The sequence below is a fragment of the Lissotriton vulgaris genome, chromosome 11 (genome assembly GCF_964263255.1).
Source record: "Lissotriton vulgaris chromosome 11, aLisVul1.2, whole genome shotgun sequence".
NCBI lineage: Eukaryota > Metazoa > Chordata > Amphibia > Caudata > Salamandridae > Lissotriton > Lissotriton vulgaris.
The window spans coordinates 345,468,191-345,481,166 of record NC_141699.1 but is presented as its reverse complement, the minus strand read 5'-3'; the positions used below and the strand labels follow the sequence as shown (position 1 = coordinate 345,481,166).

Genomic DNA, 12,976 nt, shown 5'->3' with positions numbered 1-12,976 from the left:
GAGGAGGAAAGAGGGTCAACCTGGCCTTATTCCAGTGCCTGTGACCCCAGTTTCTAATGTGTATGTGTGTTTTTTCTGCTGTCACTAGCTAGGTCCGCAGTTTTAATGTCAAGGTGGTGCTGGCTTAGGTCCAACAAGAAGTTTAGATCCCTGGTCAGCATTTGCTCCAGGTTTGCTTTTCACGACTGTTTTTCAGAAATAACAGGTGGAAGAGTATGGAAGCATGCATCCCCAAACAGGTGAGCCCTTGTGAAAGAACAAACATGGTGAATATCAGTATAATTAGTGCTTGCCAGCAAATGGACGTGATGGGAGCTGTTGCAGCACACACCGACTAGAACAAATAAGAAAAGTTTTTCTAGAAGTTGTGCACTCCACTCCAGTTTCTGTTTGGTGCTTATTGGTGAGAGTTGTTGTCTTAGGATGTAGGGTAGGTGTGAAACCGAAAATGATGGGGCCCCTCTGCAAAATGTAAAGAGGGTGCCACCTAAGGCTCCAGTATTTCACAGATATTCATTGGCCTTGGGATGAATGGGGGAACCCTGAACGGCTGAGGGGCCCGTGAGGGTTGTGCCCCTCCCCCTCTCCCCCCCCCCCGCCCCCCCCCCCCTGCCCCTCCAGCCTTGCGCAACAGTGGCCGCAGAGGTCTGTGTTACGCCCCTGGGAGAGGGCACTTGGAGGAGGAGGAGCTCAGAGAGACCAGGGCAGAACATCGGGGTCAGAGGGTGCCCACCACATACTGTGTGTGAGGCTGGGCAAAGGGCATCAGCCTAGGGGCTTACACTCACGAGTTCAGCAGCTGGTCTTGTTTTCTGACGGATATCTGTCCAGGGCCAGACCTTGGCATTATCGGTGCCCGCGTTGCTGCTAGGGCGGCGAGACCTGCACACATAGGTCAGGCCGATTCCAGGCGGGAGAGGGCGCCCATGGCAGAGCAAAGGTTGCTTTCAACGGCCTTTGTAACCGGTCACGACCTCCTGCTTCCCACATTCCGGGAATCTAAGGTTAAAGCGGAAATATCAATACATTTCCCAGTAAAGTAGGTATACACAAAGGTACCCCTGGAAGGAGTGTGAGCTTACAGCCCTGCACACACTGCACACGCTGGAGCCAACTGTTCTATCGGGCTCAGCTGTTGCGGTGTTTCCACTCCGCAGGCTCCGCTTGCTCCACGAGCCTGCCACGCCGTACCCCGCAATACTCCGCCCCCAGGAGCAGCTGAGAAGAGCCGTGGAGACACCGGATGCCGCTGCCTCAGCACACCATACTCAACGCCTGAAGTCGCCAAAAAAGGGCCCCCTGGACCCAGGAGGGATCTGCGCCGAGTCCTAGCCCTGCTCTCACAGCTTGAATGTCGGAGAGGTCAGATCAGGTGAGGAGCCACAGAGAGCCGTACACACACCACTCACAAGGCCACAGCCGCAGCCGCCATCTTACCCCCGTTTGACTTTTTTCAATAAAGAAAGTTTCTCTAATGAAACAAGTTTTAGATCTGAGATATCAACTCGATAAGAAAGCGTGTTACTTAATGAATATCAAGGTAACCTAAACCCAGGTGTTAAAAGGTTAACTGCTGTCAAGTCAAAATAATTCACTTAACGTGCTGAGTTAATATGTATTTTATTTTAGCTATTGGCATTTGATTAATGTACATTCTCACAATGGTATGGCCTCGTACACAGGTTCTGAGGTTTACAATCACAGATCCGCCACCAGTTCAGCTTGTCTTGAGATTTGTCACAAGTATTGTGTGGTAGATCTAATCTCGGTTAGGTGGCTACCTCATTCATTGTACTGGGTTTGCATGATCTTGAAGTATAAGGGTCAAGAACAAACGTCTGTTGTTGTTTTCACATGTTTTAGGGAGGTGACAGGCACATTGTCTATCAGACGAAAATGTGTGTGGGGTTTTTAGTGGCAAGTGCTGTTTTGTACCATAGTGGCGAACTATACAGAATACCTGCATCTTGTTGGATGTGTGTTAGGTGCTCAGTCTAATGTGTTCTATTTGTTGTAAGTGTGTGAGGGACATGGCTAAGTTTCTTGATATGTGTAGTATCCCTTTTAGGTTACATCATTAGAATTGTTATGTTTCCTGTTGTGTTCTACATTCTATATGTGGGAGTTGCTCAGATCTATCTGGCTCTCCTATCTTGGTGGTTGTACAAGCTGTTTCCTCTTGTGAATAAACTACCATTACTTCAAGAATCGGTTTCCTAATTACGTCATGCCTATGCAGTGTTTCTCCGGAAATGTGAAGACTGTACCCCAAGCTCCTCCAAAGCTTTTGCCACCCCTCTCTGCCTTTTTTGGGGGGTGGGTCACTCTTGACTCAGCCTCAAGCGCCTCCATTCCTGCCACTCCCACTCCTCTCTCCTACCTGTACCCCGAACTCCATTGAAATGTCCTTTTTTCAGAGCCCAGTAGAAAATTGCTGCCAGCCAGCTCCACCTTTCAAAAAGAGCGTTTGTGCTGCTCAGATATCATTTGTTTTGTTGCCATCTTGGATCCTTACATTTTTTTAAAATAGCACCTGCGTTATTTTGCACATGCACATCGACAAAATGAAGCAGCCACATCTTTGTGCTTTATTTTCTCAATGGGCCAATGCTTCATAGCTTCATCAAAAATGTTTTTTTTTATTAAAGAACAAATGACGGGCAAGTAGCGCAGTAAGCAATACAAACTGTAATAGGATAACATTGCAAGAAAATTTGTCGAATCGGATGCACTAATGGAATTAATAATGATGTTCACAGTAAGTGTTCATCATATATCTCTGTCTTCAAAGTACTGTCCACGAGAGTGCACGTATATTAAACTGCATTTCACTGGGTGATCTAATTCACTTTGTTAGCCAGCACCTTTTCAGGCCGTGGGTCACAGACACATCACCCCTGGAAAGTACAAAGACACATGGGAAATATCAGCATTTTAAACAGTGTTTGACTAAATATTGAGTAAAAAATATTGTGAGGACAAAATATCATGTCAAGAATATCGAGGAAAAATATTGTGAAGATACGTTTCTATGGGCAAGCAAGGTGGTTCTGGCTTAGGTCCAGAAGAAGTGTATCCCTGGCCACCGGTTCTCACTTTCAATGGAGGAGGAAAGAGGGTCAACCTGGCCTTATTCCAGTGCCTGTGACCCCAGTTTCTAATGTGTATGTGTGTTTTTTCTGCTGTCACTAGCTAGGTCCGCAGTTTTAATGTCAAGGTGGTGCTGGCTTAGGTCCAACAAGAAGTTTAGATCCCTGGTCAGCATTTGCTCCAGGTTTGCTTTTCACGACTGTTTTTCAGAAATAACAGGTGGAAGAGTATGGAAGCATGCATCCCCAAACAGGTGAGCCCTTGTGAAAGAACAAACATGAAAAGGGGGGGCTCTTGGCCCCCCCGCCCACATGGCGGCGCGGCGATCGCCCCCTCCCTTTGTGCCCCTCGGTGGTGGGGCGTGCCCTCCTGGGCGCGCCCCACCACCGATTGGCTGATGCCCTCCCTGACCCGGATACCATGGTAGGATGTCCGGGTCAGGGGCGGGCGTGCCGGGAGGGGCTGGGTGGGGGCGTAGCCACCCCCACCCAGCCCCTTGGGGATAAAGAAGCGGGGAGCGCCCAGGAGACCCTCTTCTCCCTGGACGCTCCCCCACAACGTGTCGTGCCCCGCGCTCGGGGCTTCTTGTTTTTCGTAATCTCCTCTGTTTCTCTCCCTGTGCAGCTCTGATGTCCGGTTTCTCGTGCTCGGACGGAGGCCTGGAGGCCGCGAGGAGGATGGAAGAGCAGCTGTGCGCCGCACGGGGAGGAATGACCTGAGGCCCGAGGTTCTGCCTGGGAGAAGCGCCGGACAGCATGATGGATCGGGCAAGCCGTTGGTGGAAGTGATAAGTTAAGTGGGGGGTGTTTAACCTTGTTACTGTCTGCGTAGAACATTGGGGCAGGAACATGGCCAATGCAGTTATTTTACAAAGACCTATTCGTATTTAGCAAATGCACCGTCACAAATGTGTGTTGACTTTTAGCTGTAATGGGGGAGGGAATTTTGGTTTTTCCTCACGTAGTTTGTGTCGAGGCTTGGCCACGTTAAATAAGGTGTGGGTTGGCGGGAATGCTGCACTACTAGTGTGGGTAATGGGAAATGCTAATTGAATGCATGCATCCCGCGCAACCAGGTTGATCTGAGGGGACATAGCTCAGTGATCGAGTGCCTGCCGTGCATGTATGAAACACCGGGTTCGATTCCCGGTATCTCTGCTTCTTTGTTTGTCAAATGTGCAGTATTTTTATGGTAAGCAAATCGCGATGCTAACAAACAAGTTGGGGAAGATTGTAGAGGAGAATGATATCACCCCTTTCGTTTACCCGCGCAATCTGATTTACAGGTTATGTGTGCTGTGAAAATCACGTAATGGAGGAACAGAAACGTGTGTGGGGTTTTCTTTACATTCTCTTTGAAAGTTTCCTTGGCAAGAGCGTGCCACGTGCAAGCTGATTTATTAGTCGCCACCGGTTCCTCTTCTCAAGCTTGTCCATCCATGGCGGTAAAATTAGACCTCAGGGTGGAACTATTTCTACGGGGGAATGAGCCTCTGCGCCCCAGAGACCAAACAAATTAGCGCCTACAGTTTAAAACATGGTGCTTTTAGTGAAGGATAAGAACCCGCGTTATGCATTATCTAATTTAAAGATAACATGCTGCTCCGTGGACTGGCGGGTGCTCGGAGTTCCTCGCTTGTTCTAAATCACATAGATGCTTTAGCATTTCCACATCCACATTTCGCAACTTATAGGAAACATGTAACTGGAATGATTTCGATTCACGTCCAAACGGAGTAACCTGCGCATTTCATTTAGCGCCGGTGAACGGAAAAGAACCCGTTCTGGGCTGGATAGTGAGCGCTGGGCTTAAGCAGCGTTTTTGGGGCCTGTTTCATTTGTTAATGTGAATGCTGCTGTGGCTTGGTCGTCAGTTTGCCTCATTAATTTGCGCAGCACAAAGGCTGACGAGACGCTGTACCATCTGTTTGTTCCTTGTATGTGCTACTTGTTCATCTGCTCCCCTCCGCATCTGGCTGCCCCTCACTCTTTTTTACGCACCAATGTTTTAGATTACTTTTGCCTTGATGTTTGAAGATCACCCGCAAGAATGATTCATTTTCCTTATGTCCGCTTAGGGGTTCTGATCCTAACAGTTGGCAAGAAACATGGACATTCATCACCTCTTCGTTAATCAATATGTCGGTTGAATTACCCGATAAAACTTCGTGCTGCTTGTCTGAAGTTATAACACACTGGCCCCCCTGTTCCACTGACATCGGGCTGCCTGTCCTGATGATACTATGCACCACAAAGCATGATTACTCATGCATGACCTTAGACCTAAGGTGCTGTGGCGTATTTGGTTAAGCGCCCGTCTAGTCAAATTGTAGATCCTGAGTTTGATTCTCATCAGTGCTGTGGGTTTAGAAAATAAATAAATAAATAGAAGCCTTTCCAATGTCATGTTGCAGTAGGTGTGAACATTTTTAACATGCACAGATCCCTGCATTTACAGTCTCAATTATAATCTTAGGCGGACGATCTGCTTTAGATTAAATATAATTGCTGCATTATTTTAAGGACATTTATTAGTTCATGCAGCTGATGGGTGTCAACTTGCACGTAGTGTTTGTTTATATATATTCTATTATTCACCATCACAAGAACGCACTTTCAGAGCACAGTGGACAAGGATCATTGCAGCTTTTCCCCTTCATACGCAGGTGAAGGGACAGTCACACATTATCAAATGTTAGAGGACTGGTGTTTCCCATTTATTGGTGCCCTTAGATTCTTGGTCGGCTATGGACAGTTTGCTCCCTACTCCTCCTTGACTCTCCAAGGAGATGTGGAAATTCAGGCAACGGATAGCTAAAAGAAGTTATATAGGGTGAGTGTAGGAGCTTTGCCGCACAGTTATCACAGATGTAATAAAATATGAATAAGAAATGTCCGGCTAATAGGAGAGTGCGCGCAATTAGATGCTGGAAGCAAGCCTTGCCAATGAGCATTAGTTAATAGTCTCAGGTAATGTTCCGGAGAATGTTTATTAAAAGGGCTGTGTTGCACTTCCTAAACGGAGACCAAATGTGTTGTTTTGGCGGGATGGCTTTATTTAGCAAGCTGATGGTAATGGTGTCGCTATCGCTAACAGAGACAATGTTTTGTTTGAATGACAGACTGCATCCACTAGTGAGTTAATAAGAAGGGAGATAATGGTTGGGGCAGGACTGAAAACACTCTGGTTAGCAGGCACTCGGGGACATATGCAAACTCTTCATCCCTGCCCTGAACTAAATATCGCCACTAGTTACATATACATACCACCCGTGGCAGGAATTAATTTGCTTCTTTTCGCTCATTAAAGCGATACTACTTATAACATCAATGTATCTGGTGGAAGTTTTACAGTTACAGATGCAGCTCCACTGGCTATCAGTTTGGCTTCATCCTGAGAAAAGATTTACCCACTTTTGTTTTAAAGATTGTTAGAGCCTGCATCGAGTGGCCTCTATACACGGTTGAGTTACATCAAATTTAGCTTGACTAAACCAGGCGACAGGACAAATAATGCATCAGTAATTAGAGAATTAGCGGCAAGAATAAGCCAAATATGTGGCAGGATGGGACCCATTGGTGATAATATTAGTCTGACATTGTTTTCCCCTGTCTGTCCAAAGGTTGCATCGTATTAGTACGGACTGTAACACCTAAATATAGCAATATGCAACTGAAACGGCAGAATAGGAGCAGAGGCTGGATTATGTGTCAAATTAAGCATATCTATAAATGTCCAGCGGCCCGAGTAAGAAGATGCTTTATGGAAACCATGGTGGTATCGGAACAGGAGGACCTACCGTGCGTGACAATATGAAGGTTGCTAGAAAGCCTAGGCGATACGTTTGCAAATATGTATACACTGCCCTGGCTTTTGTAGTAGGTGATCACACAGGTTCGGGAAGTAGAAGTCCTTCGCCTCTCATACATCCCTCACCTACTCTTTAATCCCCAGACCGTCCACTTCTAACTCAGTCTAGGGAGTTATCTCAGGGTCCTTGGAGGGCCTTAATAATCTCTCCAGGTATTTAGTCTCTGCTGGGCTAGGAACATTTAATGTAATGTTTGCACCATGGCAATAAATGCATATGTCCAGTAGTACAATACTAAGAAACATGTTCAGTCGGCCACATTCATTTTCACTGGTATTATGACATGAACGCTTAACTATATAACTTAGTGGGCAGACCTAAGCATTAAAAACATAACATTGAAAGCGATGCGCTCGCAATAGGATATACTTCCCTGGCTACTATAGGAGGTGATCACACAGGTTAAAGACCCAATCCTTAAGACTATCTGTTATTTTCCCGAGAATATCCTAGGGCCCCTAAGCCATCCTGGTAAGAGCATCTGCAATACAATTTCTGAACCCTCGATATACAGTCTAGACGGTGAAGGGGTAATTGTCTTTACAAGTTAATACACAGGCTGAGCATGCGGTACAGGTTGAACTGCTCTTGGCTCAAGAGAGAAGCAGATGATTGATTGCGTCACTGCCTGGAGAAGATGATGTAACCTAGCAGAAATAGCCAGGAGGGCCCCTGACAATATCCTTGCAAACTCCCTGGGGGGATTATAAAGCTGGTCGGGGCAGCCGGGTAAGTGACTGCCCCCTTTGTTTTATTCCCAGCAGCAGAGTTGAAGCCAGCAGTGGGTTTTAGACAGCGTGACCCCCTCCCACCACTCTGCCTGTGGGGGGGGGGGCTCCTCAGCACTTGAGTCCAGACGTCAAGTATTCCTGGTCTATTCACTGCCTCCTCTGTCGGGAAGGATTCAATATATTATATGGCAATACCCCCAGTCACACGGTTTCATAGACTTTGTGTGAGGGTCTGGTAACAGGACCAAGGATCACAGTGCAGACAGGCGAGGGGAAAAGGCTGCCTACCAGCAAGGGTGGTCGACCTTCAATCCGAGGGAACAGGGTTCATGGCCTAACAAAGAGGCGCAACATACTGTGAGTCTGGGCGAATCACTTAATCTCCTCGCGCTTAACAGAAAACTAATGTGTTCTCAGGTAACGCAACTGGTACTCATGTAAAGCTCTCCGATGCCGTCATGGGCCTGTCTCATGGGTTCTTAAACGATACGTGCGGTTTGACGTGTTGTAACGTGCAAGGTAACTCACGCCTGGGTTTTTTCTGTTTCTTTTGCAGTTTCTCAAACCTGTCGACGCAGGGGAGGAACTCGCCGCGGGGCATCACCAGGCTTCAACAGCTCAACGAAAGCTGCAAGATGTGCGACGGACAATGGTGACTTGGTTGTGGGCCACTCGTGGTGAGGCGTGCCAAACATGTTTCTTTTCCTTGCAAGCGAATGTAGGAGGAGGGCGGAACAGAAGGGGTTTCCGTCCCCTTAGGGGGAGAGGGGGGGGGGGGGGGCTACGCCCCAGGCAGTTAGTAATTCTTTTGGTCTAAGCTACTCTCCTAACAACTTACTCCCCGTCAGTGGTGATACTTCACCTGGGGGAGGACGATTTGGCCAAACTGGGTGGGCACATCCTTATGGAAGAAATCATCTCTGCTGCGTGGTGGGCGGCCAAGACATGTCCGGGTCAATGCCTTTCTTTCTAGAGAACGTAGGAAAAGGGGGCACAAACGGGGTTTTAATATCTCACTCTTTGAGAGAGGGGGCCTATGCTCAGCCAGTTAGGAAAGTCTTCCAGGGACTCTTAGCTCAGCAGCCCCCCCCCCCCCCCCCCCCGTCAGTGGTGATACTTCGCCTGGGGGGGAGAATAATTTGGCAGCACTTGCCCGGGTTGCACAGTGGTATGGTTGCAACTTATCCCTGGTGACAGGGGCGAGAAGGGTACTCGGTCAGGGCGTTGAATTACTCGGTAAAGAGAATCAACACACTGTTAGGCAAACTATTTCAAGCCCTCAGTTTGCTGACGATTCCACATGGGTGTATCTGGGGGCGTGTAGTTCTACCTGGGGGGCAGGGTACACTGGACTGAGGCAGGGCTAATAATCTATGGACCTGGTTGGAGGGGTTTTTTGCACAGTAAGTATGCTCCTGGTTTAGGTCTACTTGACTGAGGCGGGGAATGTCTTGTGGTCTAACAATATCTGGGCCTGGTTAGAGGGTTTTGCTAAACAAGATTGCTGATTTGGGTCTAGGTAGGGGGAGGCCAGATCGTCGGTTAACAATGCTGGCCTGTGGCGGTAAGGTCATGACCGGTGAGCAGCTATTTCAAGGTCTGAGGGGGCGGGCATCATCCATGGGAGGTTCCCGTCCAGGGGGAGGGGCCATTGGCCACTCCAAGAACTCCAGGGGCAAGGTAACTGGTGCTTCAAAGGGGCGCGGGTTGGAGTAGTCACGCTTTCCTTAGGCTGGTAGCCACCCCGCGCGCGCATACTTATGACGTCACTGGATGGCGCAGAGTAAGGGCCCTCCTTTAGTGGGTAAATGGAGTTCACGGCGTAGACCGGGTAATTACCAGGACCGGCTGCGCATGCGCACATCACTAGGTAAGGCGCAGCTAGTAGGACCTGACACCGGTTAGCGACCTTGCCATATGGCCAGAAATGTAGTATACAAAAATCAAGATGAGGATGTTAGCTTCGGTTAGGAAACAATCTGTATTAGAGTTTCTGTTAAGGTTAGCCTCTCAAACTTGTTGACAATATTGTATCTAATGTCCTGCTGATTTTTGTATAAATTGTTGATCATGCAATTAAAAACCTTTTAATTTCATATCTTAATAAATACGGCCGGGAGGTCCCGCGGCCTCCCGCCTTCCAAAGATAACCAGGTATCATGTTCATGTGTCAGGTGTTGGTGTGCTCAGATGGGGGGGGCGGCAGCCAGTCGCTGACCATGTGAAAAGGGGGGGCTCTTGGCCCCCCCGCCCACATGGCGGCGCGGCGATCGCCCCCTCCCTTTGTGCCCCTCGGTGGTGGGGCGTGCCCTCCTGGGCGCGCCCCACCACCGATTGGCTGATGCCCTCCCTGACCCGGATACCATGGTAGGATGTCCGGGTCAGGGGCGGGCGTGCCGGGAGGGGCTGGGTGGGGGCGTAGCCACCCCCACCCAGCCCCTTGGGGATAAAGAAGCGGGGAGCGCCCAGGAGACCCTCTTCTCCCTGGACGCTCCCCCACAACGTGTCGTGCCCCGCGCTCGGGGCTTCTTGTTTTTCCCACCCACCATCCCTGGAACTAAATGATTGAGGTTGTCTTAGTCTAGTTTAAGCGTAATCTGTAGGTGCTTGTTGAGATCCTTGATATGCATAAGTGATCCGTGTCTGGTTTGTATATTATGCTGATGATGCTTTCTTTAGGAATTTTTTCCCCTTTTAGTGAATTGTGATGAAACATGTTATGATATTACAATTGTGCTTAGGACTTTTTTCCCTTTGTAGCTTTAAATTGATGTTTTGATGTGTTAGCTAGAGTAGTTGTCATTAGAATTTTTCTCCTAGGTCGTCGTATTTATTAGGTTTGGGGCATGCGGTAAGGTCATGACCGGTGAGCAGCTATTTCAAGGTCTGAGGGGGCGGGCATCATCCATGGGAGGTTCCCGTCCAGGGGGAGGGGCCATTGGCCACTCCAAGAACTCCAGGGGCAAGGTAACTGGTGCTTCAAAGGGGCGCGGGTTGGAGTAGTCACGCTTTCCTTAGGCTGGTAGCCACCCCGCGCGCGCATACTTATGACGTCACTGGATGGCGCAGAGTAAGGGCCCTCCTTTAGTGGGTAAATGGAGTTCACGGCGTAGACCGGGTAATTACCAGGACCGGCTGCGCATGCGCACATCACTAGGTAAGGCGCAGCTAGTAGGACCTGACACCGGTTAGCGACCTTGCCATATGGCCAGAAATGTAGTATACAAAAATCAAGATGAGGATGTTAGCTTCGGTTAGGAAACAATCTGTATTAGAGTTTCTGTTAAGGTTAGCCTCTCAAACTTGTTGACAATATTGTATCTAATGTCCTGCTGATTTTTGTATAAATTGTTGATCATGCAATTAAAAACCTTTTAATTTCATATCTTAATAAATACGGCCGGGAGGTCCCGCGGCCTCCCGCCTTCCAAAGATAACCAGGTATCATGTTCATGTGTCAGGTGTTGGTGTGCTCAGATGGGGGGGGCGGCAGCCAGTCGCTGGCCATGTGGTGAATATCAGTATAATTAGTGCTTGCCAGCAAATGGACGTGATGGGAGCTGTTGCAGCACACACCGACTAGAACAAATAAGAAAAGTTTTTCTAGAAGTTGTGCACTCCACTCCAGTTTCTGTTTGGTGCTTATTGGTGAGAGTTGTTGTCTTAGGATGTAGGGTAGGTGTGAAACCGAAAATGATGGGGCCCCTCTGCAAAATGTAAAGAGGGTGCCACCTAAGGCTCCAGTATTTCACAGATATTCATTGGCCTTGGGATGAATGGGGGAACCCTGAACGGCTGAGGGGCCCGTGAGGGTTGTGCCCCTCCCCCTCTCCCCCCCCCCCGCCCCCCCCCCCCCCCTGCCCCTCCAGCCTTGCGCAACAGTGGCCGCAGAGGTCTGTGTTACGCCCCTGGGAGAGGGCACTTGGAGGAGGAGGAGCTCAGAGAGACCAGGGCAGAACATCGGGGTCAGAGGGTGCCCACCACATACTGTGTGTGAGGCTGGGCAAAGGGCATCAGCCTAGGGGCTTACACTCACGAGTTCAGCAGCTGGTCTTGTTTTCTGACGGATATCTGTCCAGGGCCAGACCTTGGCATTATCGGTGCCCGCGTTGCTGCTAGGGCGGCGAGACCTGCACACATAGGTCAGGCCGATTCCAGGCGGGAGAGGGCGCCCATGGCAGAGCAAAGGTTGCTTTCAACGGCCTTTGTAACCGGTCACGACCTCCTGCTTCCCACATTCCGGGAATCTAAGGTTAAAGCGGAAATATCAATACATTTCCCAGTAAAGTAGGTATACACAAAGGTACCCCTGGAAGGAGTGTGAGCTATAAACAGCCTGCACGTTTTCAAAGCGATCGATGATGTTTGCGGAATGTAATCTGCCAGAATCCGGCGAAATCATATATATCAACAGTACTTCTTCAAAATGTATTTCAAAGACTCATTTCTCTTTAAAGCATCGTAATCGTAAACTGTATTCGCATTACTAAAAATGCATAAAAGTACGAATAAAAAGAGATTCTCTTGTACAATCGGCGCTTTCTGTGAGCTCTGCCTTTAAAGTTTTGGGTGTCTGCATGATTAGCTGTAATTCAAAGATGTCACCCCATCGATTCCATTAACAGTTTTGTATTTTCATCCCTGAACTTTGCTGGCTCAGGCAAAATGTCACCTTCATGCAACATGTACTCTGTGCATACTGTTTGTGCATTACAGGGTGCAGCACAGCAAATCCTTCAGCAGCATTTCTCCAAAGTAAAGGGTGCCTTTCCTCGTTCACACACCTGGACTATGAGCATCAACACGTTATCACATGGTGATTTGGAAGCTCTTTGGTCATTGTGCCTGACAATTAGTTGTAGGTTCTTCTGTTTTGTTTATCCAAAGGGTTGTATTCTTCTGATCACTGTTGTAGTGTGGTTCCACTTGTTGGTACTGATGAAGGGTGCCCTATATTTTTTTGGTCAACATTGTACCTTGGGGTGCAAACTGTTGGACACTGTTGCACATCATTCTGACTGACCCTTGACATTAATTATGTGATTTACAAACACCACTATCATTGTCCTCAGGCTAAGTGTACCCAGTTCCTCTCCAGGGCCATTTGTACTATTGTAGTCAGTCAGTCAAAAGTACTTTATTTCGGTTAATTTAAAACCATAAAAGCATACGAATCACAATAAAAAGTTTCAGACATTGGATGCATATCAAATAGATAATTAATTATTTTTTGGATGTTTTCTTAAAACCACTGGTCCAATTAAAGACATGTTTAAATTTAAAT

The 12,976-nt window shown here is 48.2% G+C and overlaps 1 long non-coding RNA gene across 1 annotated transcript; it reads left to right on the top strand.

The window, feature by feature from the left end:
• Window positions 1-709: 709 nt before the first annotated feature.
• Window positions 710-11,129, top strand: LOC147679740 (uncharacterized). Its single transcript, XR_015300905.1, has 2 exons — window positions 710-1,372; window positions 3,715-11,129. It is a non-coding gene; the product is annotated as an uncharacterized LOC147679740 (long non-coding RNA).
• The last annotated feature ends 1,847 nt before the right edge of the window (window positions 11,130-12,976 follow it).